Source organism: Homarus americanus, unplaced genomic scaffold (assembly GCF_018991925.1).
Source record: "Homarus americanus isolate GMGI-L3 unplaced genomic scaffold, GMGI_Hamer_2.0 scaffold11150, whole genome shotgun sequence".
In the NCBI taxonomy this organism is placed as follows: domain Eukaryota; kingdom Metazoa; phylum Arthropoda; class Malacostraca; order Decapoda; family Nephropidae; genus Homarus; species Homarus americanus.
Window position 1 is genome coordinate 185,528 of NW_024720555.1, and position 22,580 is coordinate 208,107.

A 22,580-nucleotide genomic window follows, 5' to 3' on the forward strand; every position below is an offset into this window, starting at 1 on the left:
ACCACCACCACCACCACCTCACCACCACCACACCACCACCAATCAATCACCTCACCACCACCACCACCACCACCACCACCACCACCACCACCACCACTACCACTACCACCAACACCACCACCACCACCACCACCAAGCTATAAGTACCTCAGCATTTCTTTATTACCTGTACATTGAGAGCCACCCGACCATACCTGAACACACAACACCCTCGTTCACGTACACGTTCCTCTGTGTGTGTGTGTGTATGTGTGTGTACATCATGACTAGTACATGTGTGTGTATCTGCTGCCGGTGTACATTCTTGTGTAGTTAGTGTTACCAATGTGGGTTTTATCTACTGCTTGTGTTGGTAATGAAGTCTTGTTGGTTGGTGTTGTAACCTAACCTAACCAACCCTAACCTTAACCTTAACCTAACCTTAACCTAACCAAACCTTAACCCCTAGCCTACCTAACCTTAACCTTACCTAACCTTAACTTAACCTTAACCTAACCAAACTTTAACCTAACCTAACCTAACCTAACCTTAACCCAACCTAACCTAACCTTTATATTAGGGGACGCCATTAGAAACTTGGGACCATTAGTAGGGGAATTAATATAGCTTACATGAGTCAGTTAACTACGCTCTCACATCGTCAGTCAGGAGGAAAATATAACCTTTGGGGCACCGTAGTTACCAGTGTATCCGTTTCTCATCTCACTGGGCAGGAATTCTTTTGTGTAGTGTTGACGTGTGGTGGTTGTCCTGCCAGCGCCATCTGTCTCCCCCTGACGGCAGAAACCCGAACTGGCGTCTTTAACACACTCTCACTACTGGAGGAACACATGTGTCATATTTCTCCTTTGTGTGTCTCAGAAAGGGAAATGTTTCTCAAGTGTTTGATGTTTGTGTTTGATGATGAGACACGATGAATTAATGTTGTGTCCTCTCTCTCTCTCTCTCTCTCTCTCTCTCTCTCTCTCTCTCCCCGAGGCGCGCTTCGTGTGTATATGACTGCTGACATCCTCCTACTGCCCTGATAATCATTATATCGTGTGTGTATGTATGTGTGTATGTATGTATGTATATATGTGTCGTTATACCGGACTCATGCGTCACTCGTCCAGTCTAGACCAGTAACTTTGTCCCAGTTAAGACCAGTCACCCTGTCCCAGTTAAGACCAGACAAAGGTGACTGGAGGCGTGGATGTTTTTCTACAAGGGTCATCAGACCACCACGACTAATGGTCCTTAAAGATGGTGGTCCAGGGCACAAAATATGGCCCCCCTCCTCACCATGGGAACTACCTGACGGGCCATAGACCTCCCGGGGCCTCATTTCCAATACCCACACACCCAGGTACCCTCTCCACCCATACCCACACACCCAGGTACCCTCTCCACCCATACCCACACACCCAAGTACCCTCTCCACCCATACCCACACACCCAGGTACCCTCTACACCCACTAAGCCCACACCCACCACACCACACACACCCACCACCCACACCACACCCACAGACACACCCACTGCCTACTCAAGCACAGGCAGGTAGTGAGCAGGGGGGGGGGGGCGGCAGAGGTCATTTTACCTTAGGTCATAAATTCAGGTACAATATAAGCACCGCCTCCTACACCGCCTCCCAGCTTCCCCCTGTGTCCCCCTCGGCTGGAAAGAGTCCCTGTATTATCCTGTGACGGTGAAGGATGTCTCAGGATGTATTTAGGATAGCAAAATCGTCTTCAAGATATCTTAAAAGGCCTCAGGATAGCCTCTAGGACATCTCTGGATAGCTGGGTGTTTTTAGGATAGCAAGATGGTCTTTAAGATATCCTAAAATGTCTTAGGATAGCCTCTAGGACATCTCAAGATAGCAAGATGTATTTAGGATATTTGTATAACTCCCGAAAGGATTTCAAGATATCCTGACGTAACTTAAGACAGTTTAATACATCCAGGACGCCTTTAGGACACAGCCAATCACTCCTGACTTACCGTAGGATATCTCAAGTATTCCTAGACACCCCCAAGGATACACCAACCCAGAACCCCGGAGGCTTCTTGGATCAGAAAATAAAATATAGACATCCTTTAGGACTCCCAGAACCTGTATTAATCCTTCACTCTAGATCAGGATTCCTTAATTATCACCCAGGTTGTATATCCTTTAATGTTCTAGATCTAAATAGGACTTTCTAACCTAACCTAACCTAACCTGACCTGACCTAACCTGACCTAACCTGACCTGACCTAACCTGACCGTAAATTAGATAAATAAAAAAATCTTACAGTTAGTGAGTCAATATTAGAGTTAACACCCAGCCGAGTAAACCAGTCAGTCAAAACTCTCTCTCTCTCTCTCTCTCTCTCTCTCTCTCTCTCTCTCTCTCTCTCTCTCTCTCTCTCTCTCTCTCTCTCTCTCTCTCTCTCATGTTTCATTTGTTCGGTTTTCTTCATGTTGTCTGTTTATCTTTCGTTTCTCCGTCATCTGTTCTTGTCGTTAAGAGCTGGAGACAATTAAGAATCGTTACTATTATTATCGTCTTGTTTAGTTCGTCTCTTTGTTTCGTTGTTATTTTTGCTGTATCTGTTATTCTTGTGCTTTTATTTATTTATTTATTTATTTATTTTTATTTTTATTATTATATGTTAATGAATTTTCATGCTTAAAAATATCTCGTGATGGTGTGTGTGTGTGTGTGTGTGTGTGTGTGTGTGTGTGTGTGTGTGTGTGTGTGTGTGTGTGTGTGTGTGGTAAAAAGTGACCTTCAAGCTCATAATGTTTTGCCCTTAGGAGCCTCTGCTGACAGTCACTCACACGCACTCTCTCTTACACACACACACACACACACACACACACCATGAGTACAAGGAGTCTGTTGATTATAAGACACTCGTCGCCAGTGTTCAGATAATGATCTTCACTTACCATAGTTGAGAACACGACCTGTGGTGTGTGTCCAGGAACCTAACCTAACCTAATCTAACCAAAGCTACCCTCAACCTAACCTAACCAAAGCTACCCTCAACCTACCAAAGCTACCCTCAACCTAACCTAACCTACCCTCAACCTAACCAAACCTAACCTAATCTAACCAAAGCTACCCTCAGCCTAGCCTAACCTAACCTAACCAAAGCTACCCTCAGCCTAACCTAACCAAAGCTACCCTCAGCCTAACCTAACCTAACCTAATCTAACCAAAGCTACCCTCAACCTAACCTAACCTAACCTAACCCTCACTTTTAAACTTAACATTAACTTCTAAATTTGCGAGACATTACGTGTGTGAGAAAGAGACAGACAGACAGACAGACATACATTTAGACAGACAGACAGACAGACAGAGTCGAAGGTACTGAGGTGAGAACGAGAGGAGGAAAATATGAATAAATTTCTCTCATTAACCTCTACACTCCAGTCACCCGTTAACCAGTCACTCGTTAACCAGTCACCCGTTAACTAGTCACCCGTTAACCAGTCACTCGTTAACCAGTCATTCGTTATCCAGTCACCCGTTAACCAGTCACTCGTTAGCCTTTCACTCGTTAACCAGTAATTCATTAACCCTCGGCAACGGAACAACACTGGGCTTAACGACCTATTGTCTCGTTAAACAGCAGCTAATGATGCAGTGTTGACAATTAGCTGTTGCAGAACCACTAAACAAGGTAGTTAGGTCACGAGCATCATTGTCTGCCACCTGTGTGATTTGTTGCTAATTATCTCAATTAATTACCTGGGGTTGGGGATTTACCTGTAGTACAAGACAAGTGTGATCTGAAGGTGTAGGTGAAGTGGGAGGTTCAAGGTGGAGGTGTAGGTGGAGTGGGAGGTTCAAGGTGGAGGTGTAGGTGGAGTGTGGAGTGGGGAGGTTCAAGGTGGAGTGGGAGGTTCAAGGTGGAGGTGGAAGGTGGAGGTGGAGTGGAAAGTATAAAATGGAGAGTGGCAGAATAACTCTTTCTCTCTCTCTCTCTCTCTCTCTCTCTCGTCACACCAGCAGCCCATCAGTGTCGTGGTGTGGGTGGCAGCTCACGAGACACCCCTCCCCTCCCAACCCCACCTCACCCCTTGTGTGTCTGTTGAACGGTGACGAACACATCAGAGAGAAGCTAGTCCCTCTCAGCTGACACTCGCGGAACATCACTAAACTAGTCCCTCTCAGCTGACACTCGCGGAACATCACTAAACTAGTCCCTCTCAGCTGACACTCGCGGAACATCACTAAACTAGTTCCTCTTAGTTGACACTCGCGGAACATCAGTAAACTAGTTCCCCTTGGCTGACACCATGGCATTACATCAACAAACTAGGCCCTCTCAGCTGACAGCATCACTAAACTAGTCCCTCTCAGCAACACGCGCGGAATAACATTAACAAACTAGTCCCTCTCAGCTGACACTCGCAGAATAACATCAATAAACTAGTCCCTCTCAGCTGACACGCACGGAATGACATCAATAAACTAGTCCCTCTCACCTAACAACCACGGATCAACACCAACGTCTAGCTGACTGTACGAACTCTATAATTAATCATCCACTTTCTCAATTTCCTCCGTTCGTTATATCTCATTATTATCCATTTTCTCTTTCCTTCGTTCGTTTTATGTCATTATTATCTCCACTATCTATTTCGTTCGTTCATTATATCTTTGCCATTATTATCTTCACTTTCTCTATTCCTTCGTTCGTTAAATCTACCATTATTATCTTCACTTTATCTATTCCTTCGTTCGTTAAACCTGTCATTATCATCTACTTTCTCAATTTTTTTCGTTCGTTATATCTTATTATCATCCACTTCCTCCATTATCCTCGTTCGTTATCTCTGTCTTTATCATCCACTTTCTCCATTCCTTCGTTCGTTATGCCTCATCCTCACTATACTTTAGGGTAACATCCGAACAAAAGCATCATCCTCTTCTGATCAATCTCTTCCTCCTCCTCTTCTTCTTTATCAAACGTTTTCTCTCTCTCTCTCTCTCTCTCTCTCTCTCTCTCTCTCTCTCTCTCTCTCTCGCGTATGGGTTTAAGGGGAACTTTTGTGCTCTGAAATGATGACTGATATAATGGGTCCCAGGTGTTAATAAGACCTAGATCTAATGGGCCCCAGTTCTAGTGTTTAAGTTGGGGCCTCCCTCCCTCCCTCCCTCCCCAATTGTAAGCCTACTGTACGTTCACCTTCAGCGCTGCCGTCAGTAGGGATGACTGACAGTGTACGGCGCAGATCATTAATCTTAACAGCCAGTCAGTATTACCAATAGTGGTGTTGAGACCCGCCCAGTGGTCCTGTGGCGTCTGTACTGTGTGGGTGACCTGAGACTGATGTGTGGGTTAAGGAGAGTGGTGTATGTGGGGTAATGATCACACACACACACACACACAAGGGTCTGTCACGCTCTCTTGCCAAGTTAAGTTGCTGAAGATTGTGGGTCATGGAATATATTACAGGTAATTATTGTTACCTGTATACCACAACAGGTGAGCCTCCCTGTGTGTCTACTGTGTGATGGTGATGGTGGTGGTGATGATGATAGCTGTAAAGATGATGGTGATGGTGATGATTGTAATGATGATGGTGATTGTGGTGGTTATGTTGATGATGATTGTAATGATGGTGATGGTGGTTATGAAGGCGGTATTGATAGTGATGGTGATGATGGTTTTCGTGGTGATGATGGTGTTGGTGGTGATGGTGTTGATGGTGATGATGATGGTGATGCCGTAATGGAATCACAGGATACCGACCTAGTATTAATAACCTATCACAGGTACCTAGTCTAGTTACAGGTAGGTTAGGTTAAGATTAGGTTAAGTTAGGTTAAGTTAGGTTAGGTTAGGTTAGGTAAGGTGTGGGTGTAAAGGTGAGAAGAGGTTACTCGGTACTTACCTGCTAATGGTAGTCTGCCCCCCCTCACCCCCTGAGACCCGGCTACACTCATCGTCCCCTGCCACCACCACACCACCACCACCACCTCTTGAACACATACAATTGAAAATAACATTACACAGACCATCTACACTGACGGCTCTCTTAACACTGTCTGTAGTAGGGCTGGAGGTGCTGTCACTGTTACTCAGCCTAACGGTAATGTAATAGAAAAAGGAGCGAGAATTAATAACTGGTTATCCACTCTACAGACTGAACTATTTGTCATACTCAGCCCTGAAACTTGTTGAACACACTGCCACTGACAGTCTCATCATCACTGACTCCTTATCCTCACTACTTGCTCTTGATACCTTAAACTCAGATTGTCACCCGCTTGTCTCTGAAGCCAGACACAAGCACATGTGTCTTGTTGACGGGGTATCAGGACCAAGCTGCTGTGGATCCCCTCTCACATAGGCATTAGTGGACATGATAGAGTTAATGCCTTAGCTAAACTCACGTCCAACAATGACACTGTTGAGTACAATCTGGGACTGTCAAACAGCACCTTAAAAACTGTAGTCTGAAAAGAGCTTGCAGATGAATTTGAAGCCAGCAAACAAGTGCAAACAGGCACTAGTCAATCTATTGTTTACCATGATGAGATGTATCAAGTGAAACATGTATATGGAGCAAGTAACAAGATCACCAGATTACAAGATGTTGTAACCGCTAGACTAAGGTTAGGATATAAGTACCTCTGGCAGTATGCCCCACAGGCAGATGTGAACAAAACTAAATGTAAAGTGTGTGGCCAGACATATGGCCACACACTTCAACACTATGTCTTAGACTGTGAAAAATAGAACCCTCTAGGGATAGATTCAAGCACACTGTGTATGTAATGGCACAGCACTTTATCTCTGATGACAAGATAGCTTATATACTAAGGCTGTATCCACACTTCGCTTCTAGTACCTAATTAAAACTCTATGTACCGACTTTAACAAACATTGTACTGCAAATACTCTGTAACATTCAATGTCATAATATCATCATCACTGGGATCTGATAAACACACCTTGTGGCCTCTGCTCTAATCCTTTATATGCAGCCGCTCCCAGGATAAGTGTGAGGTGCACAATACACTAGTTGCTGTCCGCGGCAAAAACTAAGGAATAAAAAATAATCAATACCATCTCTAGCACCACCACCATCACCACAAGTATAATGTGGGGGCATATATCACCAACAGTGCCAAGTATCACCAACAGTGCCAAGTATCACCAACAGTGCCAAGTATCACCAACAGTGCCAAGTATCACCAACAGTGCCAAGTATCACCAACAGTGCCAAGTATCACCAACAGTGCCAAGTATCACCAACAGTGCCAAGTATCACCAACTGCCAAGTATCACCAACAGTGCCACGTCCAACCCCTCTCGATACACGGTGTTGATGTTATCTTCGTGGGCAATACCCCCCCCCTCACCCCCCACCAATTAGGTCAGAGTACCGGGCTGGTGGTTGGCTCTCGTGTTGTGGTTAGTACCTACCATCACTATGAGCCAATAACTCGGCATTACGCCTCTAATGAGCACTATGGCGGATGAGCAACGCAACACTACCTCAACAGATTGACTGGTTGTGCCGTTAGGGTAAACCACAACCCGAGATAACAAGGTGATCTGGTTGTTGATGTGTGTGGTTGTTGTTGTGGTGAAGGAGAAGAACTAGAGTAAAAGAAAGTTATAATAATAATAATATCGAACTTATTTACCTTAAGTAGAAGAGCCAATATTGTTTGTTATTTTCCATGGGAGTTGATTCATGTAGTCAGTCCCTGGTAAATGAAGACTCATAGAGAAATTGGCCAGTTTAAGGTTATAGAGATTATAGGACCTAGCAATTTAACCTTTATAAGTTATAGAGAGTTAAAGGACTTTGTAATTCACCAGTTTAAGTTACAGGAAGTTACAGGACTATGCGATACAGGGAGTTACAGGTTGGAGGTAAGGAGGGCGAGGCAGGAAGTTACAGGACTAAGCGATACAGGGAGTTACAGGTTGGACGTAAGGAGGGCGAGGCAGGAAGTTACAGGACTATGCGATACAGGGAGTTACAGGTCGGACGTAAGGAGGGCAAGGAGGTATTCGTTGTGTCGTGTTGTACCGCCCCGGAAACTCCCTCCCCGCTAGGCCCCGAGACACACAGCCCACGGGGTCACCGCCTCCCAACCTCAGGGGTTAGCAGGAAGGAGGACTATGGAGAGGGAGGGAGAAAGTTAAGTAGGGAGGCGATGTGTTCTGCTCCCTCACATTACTATGGTGCCCCGCTCTCTGTGTGTGCATATATCTACAACCATCAACACAACCTCTGTACACTACAACCATTAACACAACCTCTACAACACACAACCATGAATACAAACTCTACAACACTACAACCATTAACAGCTACAACACTACAACCATGAATACAAACTCTACAATACTACAGCCATTAACACACAACCTCTACAACACTACAACCACTCTCTTTACAACACCCTCTACAACACTACAACACCCCTCTTTACCACAACACCCTCTACAACACTACAACTACCCCTCTTTACCACAACACCCTCTACAACACTACAACCACCCCTCTTTACCACAACACCCTCTACAACACACAACCACCCCTCTTTACCACAACAACAACCTCTACAACTTTCACAACCACCCCTCTTTACCACAACTTAACCTCCTACAACACTACAACCACCCCTCTTTACCACAACAACCTCTACAACACTACAACCACTCCTCTTTACCACAACAACCTCTGCAACACTACAACCACCTCTTTACCACAACAACCTCTACAACACTACCCAACCACCCTCTTTACCACAACAACCTCTGCAACACTACAACCACTCCTCTTTACCACCAACACCCTCTACAACTTACTACAACCACCCCTCTTTACCACAACAACCTCTACCCAACACTACAACCACCCCTCTTTTACCACAACAACCTCTACAACACTACAACCACCCTCTTTACCACAACAACCTCTACAACTACAACCACCCTCTTTACCACAACAACCTCTACAACGCCACAACCACCCCTCTTTACCACAACAACCTCTACAACACTACAACCACCCCTCTTTACCACAACAACCTCTACAACACTACAACCACCCCTCTTTACCACAACAACCTGTACAACACTACGACCACCCCTCTTTACCACAACATCCTCTACAACACTACAACCACCCCTCTTTACCACAACACCCTCTACAACACTACAACCACCCCTCTTTACCACAACAACCTCTACAACACTACAACCACCCCTCTTTACCACAACAACCTCTACAACACTACAACCACCCCTCTTTACCACAACAACCTCTACAACACTACAACCATGAGCACAGTCAATCTAGTCCATCCTGTGAAGTATTTCCGCCTTTCTTTACTACTCTTCTACCCACCACCACCACCACTCTAGTTACTGGTTCTCGTTTCCTTCTGCACTGGGACGACATTTTACTGTACCAAGATAATTTATGTATGTTAATGTGGCCTCTTAACTGGTGCTAAGTGAAGGTATCTAGTTAAGGTAGAGTCTTAGTGTTAATTTTGTCTCCTAACTGGTGCTAAGTGAAGGTATCTAGTTAAGGTAGAGTCTTAGTGTTAATTTTGTCTCCTAACTGGTGCTAAGTGAAGGTGTCTAGTTAAGGTAGAGTCTTAGTGTTAATTTTGTCTCCTAACTGGTGCTAAGTGATGGTGTCTAGTTAAGGTAGAGTCTTAGTGTTAATTTTGTCTCCTAACTGGTGCTAAGTGAAGGTGTCTAGTTAAGGTAGAGTCTTAGTGTTAATTTTGTCTCCTAACTGGTGCTAAGTGAAGGTCTCTCTCTCTCTCTCTCTCTCTCTCTCTCTCTCTCTCTCTCTCTCTCTCTCTCTCTCTCTCTCTCTCCCTCTCAGGTGATCGCCCCGGGTTATGTTTTCTCCAGTTTCTAGTCGACTTTTCAGTGCCACTTCCGGTTGCAGGTAGTGGTGATGGTGGTAGGTGTAATTGTAGTAGAGGTAGTGGTAGTTGCGATGATGGTGGTAGTGGTTATGATAATGATAGTGGTGGTGTTAGTGGTAGTAGTAGTAGTAGTAGTAACATCAATAGTAGCAGCAGCGTTGGGTATAGCTAATGATAATAATACCTAATAAAAATAACATTAAATACAACAGTAATGGTGTTGAACATTGAACTAGACCATGGCAGAGAGACAAGGTGCAACATCTGCATCAACACGGCAATTGCAAGAGGTTAGTTGATGAGTCTAGCCTTGGTGTGAAGGTCATGTACTGCTTCTCTGTTGTCATGTTGTCATTCCTCTAATATATTATAGGACAGGATGCGTTAGTGTTGACAGGATGGTTTATGTCAGCTTAGCATTATCATCACATGACCTTGATCTTTACATGTTGATGGTACGTAAGGGTGGTGGTTGTGGTGGAGGTGGTAGTTGTGGTAGGTAGATGTGGTGGAGGTGATGGTAGGTAGTTGTGGTAGAGGTGTTAGGTGTGGTGGGAGTTGGTGTTATGGAATTATTCGAGGTGGATGAAGGTCGATTAGGGCCTAATAGCCCTGATAGGTCCCAGAGTGCTTGTGGGCCCAGGTTATATTAGATTAAGTTAGGTTAGGTGCGGCCCAACAGGACTGGGGCCTACGTATCTCACCCGCCCGGCATACAGGTCTGGGGCCGCCTCATGAACACAACTGTCTCACAAAAAGAAGTGTAGCCTCCAGCAAGGTCACTCACTCAGCTTATATCATCGTCTTCATTATACTTGGCGCTAAGGTCACCAGCATCAAGGTCAGGTATATACGTGTGGTCATCAAGGTCGGGTATATACGTGTGGTCATCAAGGTCGGGTATATACGTGTGGTCATCAAGGTCGGGTATATACGTGTGGTCATCAAGGTCAGGTATATACGTGTGGTCATCAAGGTCAGGTATATACGTGTGGTCATCAAGGTCGGGTATATACGTGTGGTCATCAAGGTCAGGTATATACGTGTGATCATCAAGGTCGGGTATATACGTGTGGTCATCAAGGTCAGGTATATACGTGTGGTCATCAAGGTCGGGTATACGTGTGGTCATCAAGGTCGGGTATATACGTGTGGTCATCAAGGTCGGGTATATACGTGTGATCATCAAGGTCAGGTATATACGTGTGATCATCAAGGTCAGGTATATACGTGTTTTGTGTTTGTTCTTGTTGTTATTACTGTATTGTTATTACTGTTATCTATATATATAAAACAAAGAAGTATGTCTGTGTGTGTGTTTGTGTGTGTGTGTCCGCAGGAGAATCTCGGAAACTACTTTACTGATCTGTAGTGATGATGGGTGGTGTTATATGTAGTGATGATGGGTGGTGTTATATGTAGTGATGATGGGTGGTGTTATATGTAGTGATGATGGGTGGTGTTATATGTAGTGATGATGGGTGGTGTTATATGTAGTGATGATGGATGGTATTATATGTAGTGATGATGGATGATGTTATATGTAGTAATGATGAGTGGTGTTATATGTAGTGATGATTAGACAATAAAATAATAACAGTTTAATGCTAAAAAAATATACTTTGCTGTACCGTTGTAGTGGAACTTACATACACCGTTAATGAACTATTGATGGGGAAAATTGCTCTTGCTGTGGCATCCTTAGGCATTGCTGCAACACTGCTAGAAGGAGGACGTACTGCACACTCAACTTTTAAACTGCCTCTCAACCTCGCTCACAATGAGAATCCAGTGTGCAACATCAAAAGAGGATCGGCAAGGCAAAACTCTTAGAAAAATGCAGCCTCATAGTCTGGGATGAATGCACTATGTCTCACAAGTTAGCGTTTGAAGCATTGGACAGGACCTTGCAAGACATACGAGAAAATGACCAGCTCATGGGTGGCATTACAATGGTCATTGCTGGAGACTTTCGCCAGACCCTACCTGTCATTCCTCGAAGCACTCCAGCTGATGAACTGAATGCGTGCCTCAAGGCATCATACCTTTGGAGAAGTGTTCAGACACTCACCCTATCCACAAACATGAGAGTACATCTACAAGGAGATCAGGATGCTGGACGGTTTGCAAACCTTCTACTACAGATTGGGAATGGAACTTTCCCTGTTGATTCAGAAGGACAAATAATCATTCCTCAAGGATGTGGAAATGTTGTAAAGTCCTCAACTGAGCTCACTAACATGGTCTACCCAAACATTATCCACCACTACAAGGATCACAAGTGGCTGCGTGAACCCGCAATTCTGGCACCAAAGAATGAAACAGTGGCTGAAATTAACATGACTCTACTCAGACAGCTTCCAGGCAGTGAGACTCATTCAAATCTGTTAATACAGTAATCGACCAGGACCAAGCAGTCCAGTACCCTGCAGAATTCCTTAATTCTTTGGAGCCCGCTGGAATGCCTCCTAACCTAGCCTAACCTAACCTTACCTAGCTTAACCTAACCTCATCTAACCCAACCTAACCTAACCTGACCTAACCTGACCTGACGTAACCTCACCTCATCTAACCTAACCTAACCTACTTGTAACGTCACACTTGCAATATACATCATTCAGTCCAGTTTATGTCACTAGTTAACCCTTTGAAGACGATGGTTTAACCCTTTGTGGACGATGGTTTAACCCTTTGAAGACGATGGTTTAACCCTTTGAAGACGATGGTTTAACCCTTTGATGACGATGGTTTAACCCTTTGATGACGATGGTTTAACCCTTTGAAGACGATGGTTTAACCCTTTGATGACGATGGTTTAACCCTTTGATGACGATGGTTTAACCCTTTAATAACTATGGTTTACCCCTTTGAAGGCAATGATTTAACCTTATGGGACTGTGGTCTAACCTTTAGAGGACAATGGTTTAGCCCTTAGAGAACGATGGTTTAGCCCTTAGAGAACGATGGTTTAGCCCTTAGAGAACGATGGTTTAGCCCTTAGAGAACGATGGTTTAGCCCTTAGAGAACGATGGTTTAGCCCTTAGAGAACGATGGTTTAGCCCTTAGAGAACGATGGTTTAAACCCTTTGTGGTGTGCATGGGGAGAGGGAGAGGGGAGTCGGCTGGCCTAGAGAGAGAGAGAGAGAGAGAGAGAGAGAGAGAGAGAGAGACCTCTGCAACTTACTCTTCAACATCGTAAACTGAGTAATAAGTCTTCAGTGAGCCCGAGGGAGCGTCGGCTGTCGGCCATAAGCTCTGTGGTCCCGAGGGCGACACGACAGGCAACAGGAAACAGCGAGAGGCGACGGGAAATAACGTGAAACAACGGGAAACTGCAAGAAACACCGGGGAACAAGGGAAAACAACGGGAAAACGAAGAAACAACGGAAAACGGTGAGAAACTGTTGCAGGACCGCCAGATGGAGCGTTGATAACTGTCTCAACTGGAGGGAACACACGCGTCCTGAGTTGCTGAGAATTGTTGCATTTTTGTGCAATGATACATATACAGGGTGTTGCAGAATGTAGATAAACAGGGTGATACACTCGCTGTATGTCTGGCTGATCAGTGATTGGTCGATTTATGCCTGTTGATTCGCTCATTGGTCAATTTAAATTTGGCTGATCAATGATTGGTTGATTTACGTTTAACCGATCGCTCATTGGTAAATTTTTTTCTAACTGATCACTCATTGGTCAATTTATATCTGGCCGATCGATGATAGGTTGATTTATACGTCGTCAATGAATGCCTCTCAGAAGCAGAGTCTATGATTGGCTGTCGTAATAGTGTGTCGTTGAAGGCAGCCAATCAGAGGCACCTTTTTACACTGCCTCCAACACGCGAATGTTTTTTCCTTCAGCAAGTTTTTGTTTTCACTCTGGCAAGATCATCCCAGCTAAGATGGCGGCCTCGCTTATTTACCTGATGATTAAACACTATTGTTAACCTAACCTAACGTATCCTAAACCTAACCTAACCAAGTAGTAGTGGTGATAGTAGTAATTGTGTTAGTGGTAAAAGCTGTAGTAGTAATGGTGGTAATAGTAGTAGTCTCAATAAACAAAAATTTACAGACCATTGTTCTAAGGTACGGACGGCCAGTAGAAGGTTTACCCTCCCAATACGTGTGTGGCTCTTCCTATGACGTCGATCACGCCATGGTGTGCAAGAAAGGGGGCTTCATATGCATGAGGCATGACGAAGTAAGGGATCTCACAGCAAATATGTTGAAGGAAATCTGCCGGGATGTCATGGTAGAACCGACCCTCCTTCCATTGGACGGTGAGAATTTCCAACACAGGACTTCAAACACATCTAACGAAGCCCGTGTGGACGTCAGTGCTCGATGATTCTGGACGCTGGGACATCGAGTCTTCTTCGACATCAGGATTTTTGATCCCATGGCCGCTTGTCACCGTAACCTAGCTCTCGATGCTGCACACAGGAGGAACGAGAACGACAAGATAAGGGCATACGGGGAGAGAATTCAGAACGTTGATCAAGGCAACTTCACTCCTCTAGTGTTCACAACCTCTGGTGGGATGGGACCAAGTGCAAGATGTTTCTACGCCAGACTAGCGGAGGTGATCTCCGAACAGAAGCAGCAGCCCAGAAGTTATGTTACAGCCTGGATGAGATGTGTCGTCTCTCTCCTTCGGTCGGCTTTGCTCTGCCTCAGGGGAACGAGAGCTTCTGCCCCAACTCCGACAACTGCTGCAGATATTGACTATGAGGCTACAGTCACTGAATGCCGCATAGATCTGCGGCTCAACTAATTCAACACAGCTAGGATAGCTACTTATGTATTAGGATATTTAATATTAAGGTAATAAAATGGTGGCGAAGGTGTGGCTATTGGGGGAGGCTGGAGGCCAAAAAAAAAAAAAGTTGTGGTTGTAGTGGTAGTTGTTGTGGTAGTTGTTGTTGTAGTTGTTGTTGTGGTAGTTGTTGTTGTGGTAGTAGTGGTGATGGTGGTATAACGCTCTTAAAAGCAGTAGTCGGTTCAGGAAGGTCAGGGCGGAGTGACTGACAGACACACGTGGTGAAAGGCCCTCTTATAACTGCGTCAGTCAGCTCTATGAAGGCTGATCCTGATTTGACTGTCGGAGAAACCAAGGAAAAGCATCTATCTATCTATCTATCTATCTATCTATCTATCTATCTATCTATGTCTGTCTGTCTGTCCCATGTTAAATCTCTGAACTGTTAGGCAATTGCTGTATAATGACTCTTGTCTTCCTTTAGTAAATTCTATCGCTATTATTCTCTAATGACGAGTAATTGTATATGTAATTGTCAATTTTATTTCGGAATAACAACAAAAACGAAATGTCATTCAGAATTAGCCAATCATAATTAGGGATTGAAGAGACGTCATGGAAAATCAGCCAATCACAGTAGAATTGAGTTGACGTCACTCACGATCACCCAAACAGAAGTGTAATTGAGATAACGTCATTCTAGATCAGCCAGTCACAGTCAAATTAAGGTGACGTCACTACAGTACATCAGCCAATCATAGTTAAGATGAAGTGCCCAGCCAGTCGAAAATTCAACCATTCACAGGAGAGATGCGTCCTCTATGTCATCAGGAATGAAAGGTATATAATGAGCCGTGATCCTCTCAATCAGGCCAGAATGAGGTAATGTGGTGAGCGGGAAGGTTGTTGTCGTAACTGTGCGTCATGGTGGGAAGAAAGTCCTCTCTGTGATGGAACAAGAGAGACGAAACTTGGAAGGAGGTAAGAGAAGATAGAAGAGGAGGATAAGACGAAGTGTAGAGCTAACCTAACCTAACACAACCACGATTTCTAACACTAAAATTCGGGTCAGGTTTCGAGTACTGACAGAAAATGTGGGAATCCTCTTATTGTACACTCCTCCCTCTTCTTTCTCGCAGGTAAAAAAAAAAAGACCCCTTCCACCTCTTCCCTCCCATTTCCATCCCTTCTTTCCCCTTCCCTCCCCTTTCTACCCCTTACCTTCTCTCCCCTTCCTCCTCTCTCCATCCATGCTCTCACCTCCCCTCCACTCCCCCCCTACCCCTCCCCTACCCCCTCCCCTACCCCTCCCTAATTTTATCTCTGAGGAAACTGTAGACCAGGTGGTTGCTCCTTGGGGTTACCTGGACAACAAAAAGGTCCTAATTACTATCACCGAAAGGACACACCTGAGGAACTTCTGGAAAACACACACACACACACACACACACACACACACACACACACACACACACACACACATTCTTTGGTCAGGTGACATTTAGCTACTGAGCCGCATAGGTTGGAGGACCATGTTATTTAATGGACTTTTCGTCTTAAGGGACACATGTGGGTTGTGCTTGTTTTCCCCCCGAGATTTAATTGGGATGGTCAGTTCTCTAGGGTCGGGCTGTGATATTATTTGGGACGTTTTTGGGGTCACCTGAAGATTAGCTCCCCCCCCCCTTCAGTTTATTTCACTTTACGAATAACACACTGACCTAACCTAACCCCGAAGGTAATTAGCGTGATGGTGCTTAATCATCAGGTGAAATAAGCTACAGGGACTAATCTTTAGGTGAGGCATAACAGAGTAGACCGAGCTCTGTGGGGGGGGGGTCTCGTGTGTTCATCTTATCAGCTTCTGTGAGTGATGATGACTGGCTGAGTGAGGAAAGCTTTGATGTGTCTCAGTTCTCAATTAGAGAGAGAGAGAGAGAGAGTCAACACAGTTCACTAGAAACAACTAAAACATTGACCTAAAATCATTAATCACAAACAAACACAGACAGTAAACAAACAATCAATCAATTCACAATGTAACATACACAAAGGTGACTAAGCATTTGTCATTGTCTACGTAAAGATGTAAACAAACAATAGCCCTCATGAACGACTCTCATCAATCAGATCAGCAGAGGCGGGGTATTGTGTTGACTGAACGCAGTTATAATAACGTTGACGTCCGTGGAATATACTCAGATTGGGAGGCGTTCAATACAGTCGGCGTTTACCACAATCAGCGTTTAAAATGTTCAATTTAGTTTCACGACTTTATTGGTAAAGCTTGGAGTACAATTTGCCTATTCTGAGTAATTCAGTCAGGTCTTGACACTGAGGGTGCTACCTCTTTTCAATGGCACGCAGGGCAGAGGTTCCACGAAGAGGATAATAGTATACAGGGGTGTAGGTCATATTCACGAGGGTGCTATCACTGTTCACTGCCACACAGGACAGTGGTTCATATACAGTATTCTATTTGAGGACTAATCAGTGTGGGCTTGGAAATTTTAGATAGACCGCAAGAATGTCATCAAGGACTCCTGATTCAGTGTAGTAGTTACATAGTTCATGATACAATAAGCCAGGTGGCCTGAAGTCTTTGACAGTGTCACATTCAATAACACAGTGTTCAAGTGTACTCGTAAGCTTCAAAGGTTTATCACAAAGTTTACATGCTGAGTGTTCCGGTATGGGTACAGCGTTACTAACTTGCCAGATGGGTCTGTATCCTAGCCTAATTCTGGCCACGACTACATCACATTGTCTGGCTCTGTCCTTGTGCTGGCCATACCAATACATATTGTCACAAAATTTGTCATATTTACTAATGCTACAACTACCAGGTCTCTCTGCATTTCTCAGTTCTTCAAGATCAGAGTTGATGATTCTGACTTGAATGTTTTTAACACAGCATTGGACAGGCCAAGGTCACACGGTCAACATTTCTTTCTTACATGCCTCATTGGCCAGTCTATCAGCACAGTCATGATTCATAGTTTCAACATGGGACGGAATCCACATAAATTCAATACAAATTAAAATGTTCAGCGTTTACCACAATCAACGTTTAATACAGTCAGCGTTTACAACAATCAGCGTTTATAACAATCAGCGTTTAATACAGTCAGCGTTTAACATGGGTGGGATGCTGAACAGAGAGGCGTTTAATATATAACGTTTCTGTAAGTTTTGAAAAATGCTGTTGGTGGGGAGAGCCATGAGGTCTTCTTCTCTTCTTCTACCTCCTCCTCTTTTTCTACTTCCTCCTCTTTTTCTACTTCCCCCTTTTTTTCTTCTTTCTCTTCCTCTCTTTTCTCCTCTTTTTCTTCTACTTACAATTTTCTACTTCTTACACTCTCTTCCTCTTCTTTTACCTCCTTATTCTTCTATCTTCTCCTCTTCTTCTTTCTGCTCCTCTTCTTCTACTCCCCTTTCTTCTAATTGCTCCTCCTCTTCCTCCCCCTCTCCCCTTCTTCCTCCTCGTTCTCCTCCACGTGATTTCGCCCTCTTCCCTCTCCTCCCCTTCTCCTTTACTTCCCCCTAACCTTCTCCTCCTCCACCACATCATTCTTCCTCTTTCTCCTCCTTTCTCCCTCTCTTTCTCCTCCTCCGACTACCCTCATATCTTCCTCCTCCCGCTAGGACGGAAGTGACATGTCCTCCCGTCCGTCCTCCCGTCCGTCCTCTGTCACCTCGCCAATGAACCAACTCAACCGTGAAATTACCAGAAGGGCCGACGCTCCTCCCAGCTGTAAGGGGACAGTCCTAGGGCTAAACTGACGCCATTTTCTCGACGTTTTCGGTTTTGTTTTGTCATTTGTTTTGATATCTGGAATGAATTTTTTAATGGATTATGAAGATTTTTTTTCCGGATTATAGAGATTCCGAATTATGCAGACTTTTCCGAGATGTGGATGGGTTTTTTTTTTATGAATTATGAAGATTTTCCCGGATTATGGAGAGTTATCTGAATTGTGATTTTTTTTTACGGATTATGAAGGTTTTTCGGACTAGATTTTTTTTTTACAGATAACGGAATGTTTTTTTTTAAAGTGTGGTTTAAATCGGCTAATAACTACCTTGTCTTTCCTTAATCAAAACTTAATTATAACATCAAATTGACTCTACCTTAAGCTGTGACAGGAAGATGGCGACGAAGGTGAACTATGACTGTACTATTACTAAGAACATTCCCTTAAAACTCATTAAATATACAAAAAATACCATGAATTTTATATCCATTTTAATCCAGACTCAAAAATATCTCACTGTGAGGTATATTTTCTCCTAGGTGAGTTAAGAAAGAGAGATAGTGTTCCCATTTTGTTGGTTTATCTCTAGTTAATGATGAAATGTTATATGAAAAGAAGAAGAGAATAAAGGAAGAGAAGGAAGAATAATAAAGAAGAAAATAAGAAAACTGAAGATAATTAAATGATAAAAAAATGACGAAGAAAATAAAGAAAAACAAGAAGGTAATGAAGGTGGAAAATAAACAAATAAAATAAAAATAAATAAAAAGAAAAATGGAGAAAAAACAAACTAACAAACAAACAAAAAACAAGTAAGACAAGTGGTCCAAATAACGGTCCAGGTAATGGTCCAAGAGGTGGTCCATCATGGTCCACACCCTCAGACCGTCAGACAGAGGGACGGCCAGACGGTTCGACCACGACCGTCAATAAAGTGAAAACTAGGACAGTGTGTGGTCACCCAGGTCCACCCCGTCCTACCTGTGGACCTGGAGACCTGTGGACCTGGCGACATGTGTATCTGGAGACATGTGTATCTGGAGACCTGTGGACCTGGCGACATGTGTATCTGGAGACCTGTGTACCTGGAGATCTCGTTACCTGGAGATTTTAGTAACCGGAGACCTGATGGACTTGTGAGTGACGTCCCTCCAGTAACTGATAGACCTGGAGGACCTGTGAGTGACGTCTCTCCAGTACTTGATGGACCTGTTGGACCTGTGAGTGACGCTCCTCCAGTACCTGAGGCCGTGAAGGTCGTGGGTGAGGAATGTGGTAGTGACACAGAACACGGGGCTGTAACTCACACTACTGCTGGTGCTGATGATGTTACCTGAGTGAGCTGAGGAGGTGTGAACTGTCTCTCTCTCTCTCTCTCTCTCTCTCTCTCTCTCTCTCTTCCTCCATCATCATGTTCACCACAATACTTCATTATTCTCCTCTTAATAACATCCTTTTGTCTTCCACAGGTGAGGACACTCAGGCTACTACCTGATGGTGGGGGAGCTTACGGTCAGTACCTACCTGTATATATACCTGGAGGGTCTCTGGTCATACCTGGAGAGCCTCTGGTCATACCTGAAGTACCTGGAGTACCTGTATATATACCTAGAGAGCCTCTAATATTACCTGTAGTAGTTCTGGTCTTACCTGAAGTGCCTGGAGAGACCTGAAGTACCTGGAGTACCTGTATATATACCTAGAGAGCCTCTAATATTACCTGTAGTAGTTCTGGTCTTACCTGAAGTGCCTGGAGAGCCTCTTGTGCTACCTGTAGGGCCTCTTAGTGTTACCTGGAGGGCCTCTAGTGTTACCTGGAGGGCCTTAGCCTTCAGGAGGTGGGAAACGAGAGAAGAGGGAAGGGAGTGAGGAGGAGAGAGAGAGAGAGAAAGAAGGAAGAATAAAAGGAGATTCGAGAAAAAGAAAAAAAAGACACATGAGAAAGGTGTAGTGGGAAAAGAAAGAATGGAGAAAGAGGGAGTGAGGAAGAGAGGGAGAGAGGGCGGGAAAGAGGGATGGAAGGAGGAGGGAAGGAAAGAAAGTAAGAAGGAGAGAAAAACGGGGAAAGAAAGGGATACAAAGATGTGGGGAAAGAAAGAAAGAAATAAAGATGAGGAAGAGGGTGGGAAATAAAGAGGCAATAGGAGGTAAGAAAGAAGGGGGGAAGGGGAAAGAGGGAAGGAGAAAGAAAGAAAGAGGAAGGGAAGGTGAGAAGGAAAGAAGAAAGAGGGAGGGAGAAAGGATGAAAGAAAAGAGAGTAGGATCCAGCAGCGCAGGTACCCAGGCTCTCTCTCTCTCTCTCTCTCTCTCTCTCTCTCTCTCTCTCTCTCTCTCTCTCTCCCTGGACAAGGTCGGTCACTAGGCGGCGCCGCTTGGAATGTTCAATCAGGAGCCGAATCATCTCCTCTTACCTGTAACGACAACGATAACCTGGTATTTATTGTCTTACGTGAGGGAGAGTTACCTGGGTGTTACCTGTATCTTACCTGGGTGTTACCTGTATCTTACCTGGGTGTTACCTGTATCTTACCTGGGTTTACCTGGGTGTTACCTGTATCTTACCTGGGTGTTACCTGTATCTTACCTGGGTTTACCTGGGTGTTACCTGTATCTTACCTGGGTGTTACCTGGGGGTGTTACCTGGGTGTTACCTGTATCTTACCATCTTACCTGGGTGTTACCTGTATCTTATGTTACCTGGGTGTTACCTGTATCTTACACCTGGGTGTTACCTGTATCTTACCTGGGTGTTACCTGTATCTTACCTGGGTGTTACCTGTATATAACCTGGGTGTTACCTGTATCTTACCTGGGTGTTACCTGTGTATCTTACAGGTGTTACCTGTATCTTACCTGGGTGTTACCTGTATCTTACCTGGGTGTTACCTGGGTGTTACCTGTATCTTACCTAGGTGTTGCCTGTATCTTACTGTATCTTACCTGGGTGCCTGTATACCTGGGTGTTACCTGTATCTTACCTGGGTGTTACCTGGGTGTTACCTGTATCTTACCTGGGTGTTACCTGTATCTTACCTGGGTGTTACCTGTATCTTACCTGGGTGTTACCTGTATCTTACCTGTATCTTACCTGGGTGTTACCTGTATCTTACCTGGGGTTACCTGGGGGTTACCTGTATCTTACCTGTGTGTTACCTGAATCGATAGGTGGTTTAATAAGTTACAGGTAGGTTAGGTTAAGTTACACTAGGTTAAGTTACTGATTATGTTAAGTCTAATGGTAGACCCTGCTGCCATTTGTGACCAAGTCCCAGGTTGCTGATCTGTCTTTCTGCCTCATTTACACACAGTTGCAGGGTCTCAATTGTTTCTCTTACTATTGACAATACAACATACATATAGCGTTTCTCACTACTGATATGTTTTAAATTTTTTTATTTATTTATGGCTCATTATTATTATTGTTATTATTATTTATAATTTTTATTAGTATTAATATTTTCTTTTATTATAACTGTTATCTAATTTTATACATATTATTATTATTATAATTAATATTATCATTATTATTATTGCTTTATTGTATTTTATATCATTTTATTTTCCTTGATGTGGGTCATTAAAAATGACCTGTGTCTGGGTGGGCTAATGCCCGTAAAAAAAAAAGTTAGGATAGGTTATTGATTAAGTTACAGTTAGGTTAGGTTAAGTTAAGTTAGGTCAGGTCAGGTCAGAGACAGCTGTGTAGGTAAAGCGTTCCAACACACACCAGGCGTCAGGCGGCACCTCACAAGGCCTCACAAGAGAAGACGAGCGTGTTTGGGCCTCATCATTACCTGAGTACATGTTGTTGATGTATTCTGTAGCTCACATGATACAGTCAGGTGTAATACAGCAGGATACAGTATAAATACAACAGAATACAGCGCACTACATCATAATACAGCGTAATGCATCATAATACATCATACAGTAATACAAGGTTGGGAGGCTGCTGGACCGTGACGGCTGTCTTCTTCCCACAGTCATTATACGAAGAATCAGGAGGAGGAGGAAGACGAGGATAGTGGGGGGAGGAGGAGGAAGGGATAGTGGGGGGGAGGAAGAGGATAGTGGGGGAGGAGAGGGATAGTGGGGGGAGGGATAGAAAAGGGAGGGGGAGTAGGGAGGGGGAGAAAAAGGACGTAGGGAGGAAGAGTAGGAGGA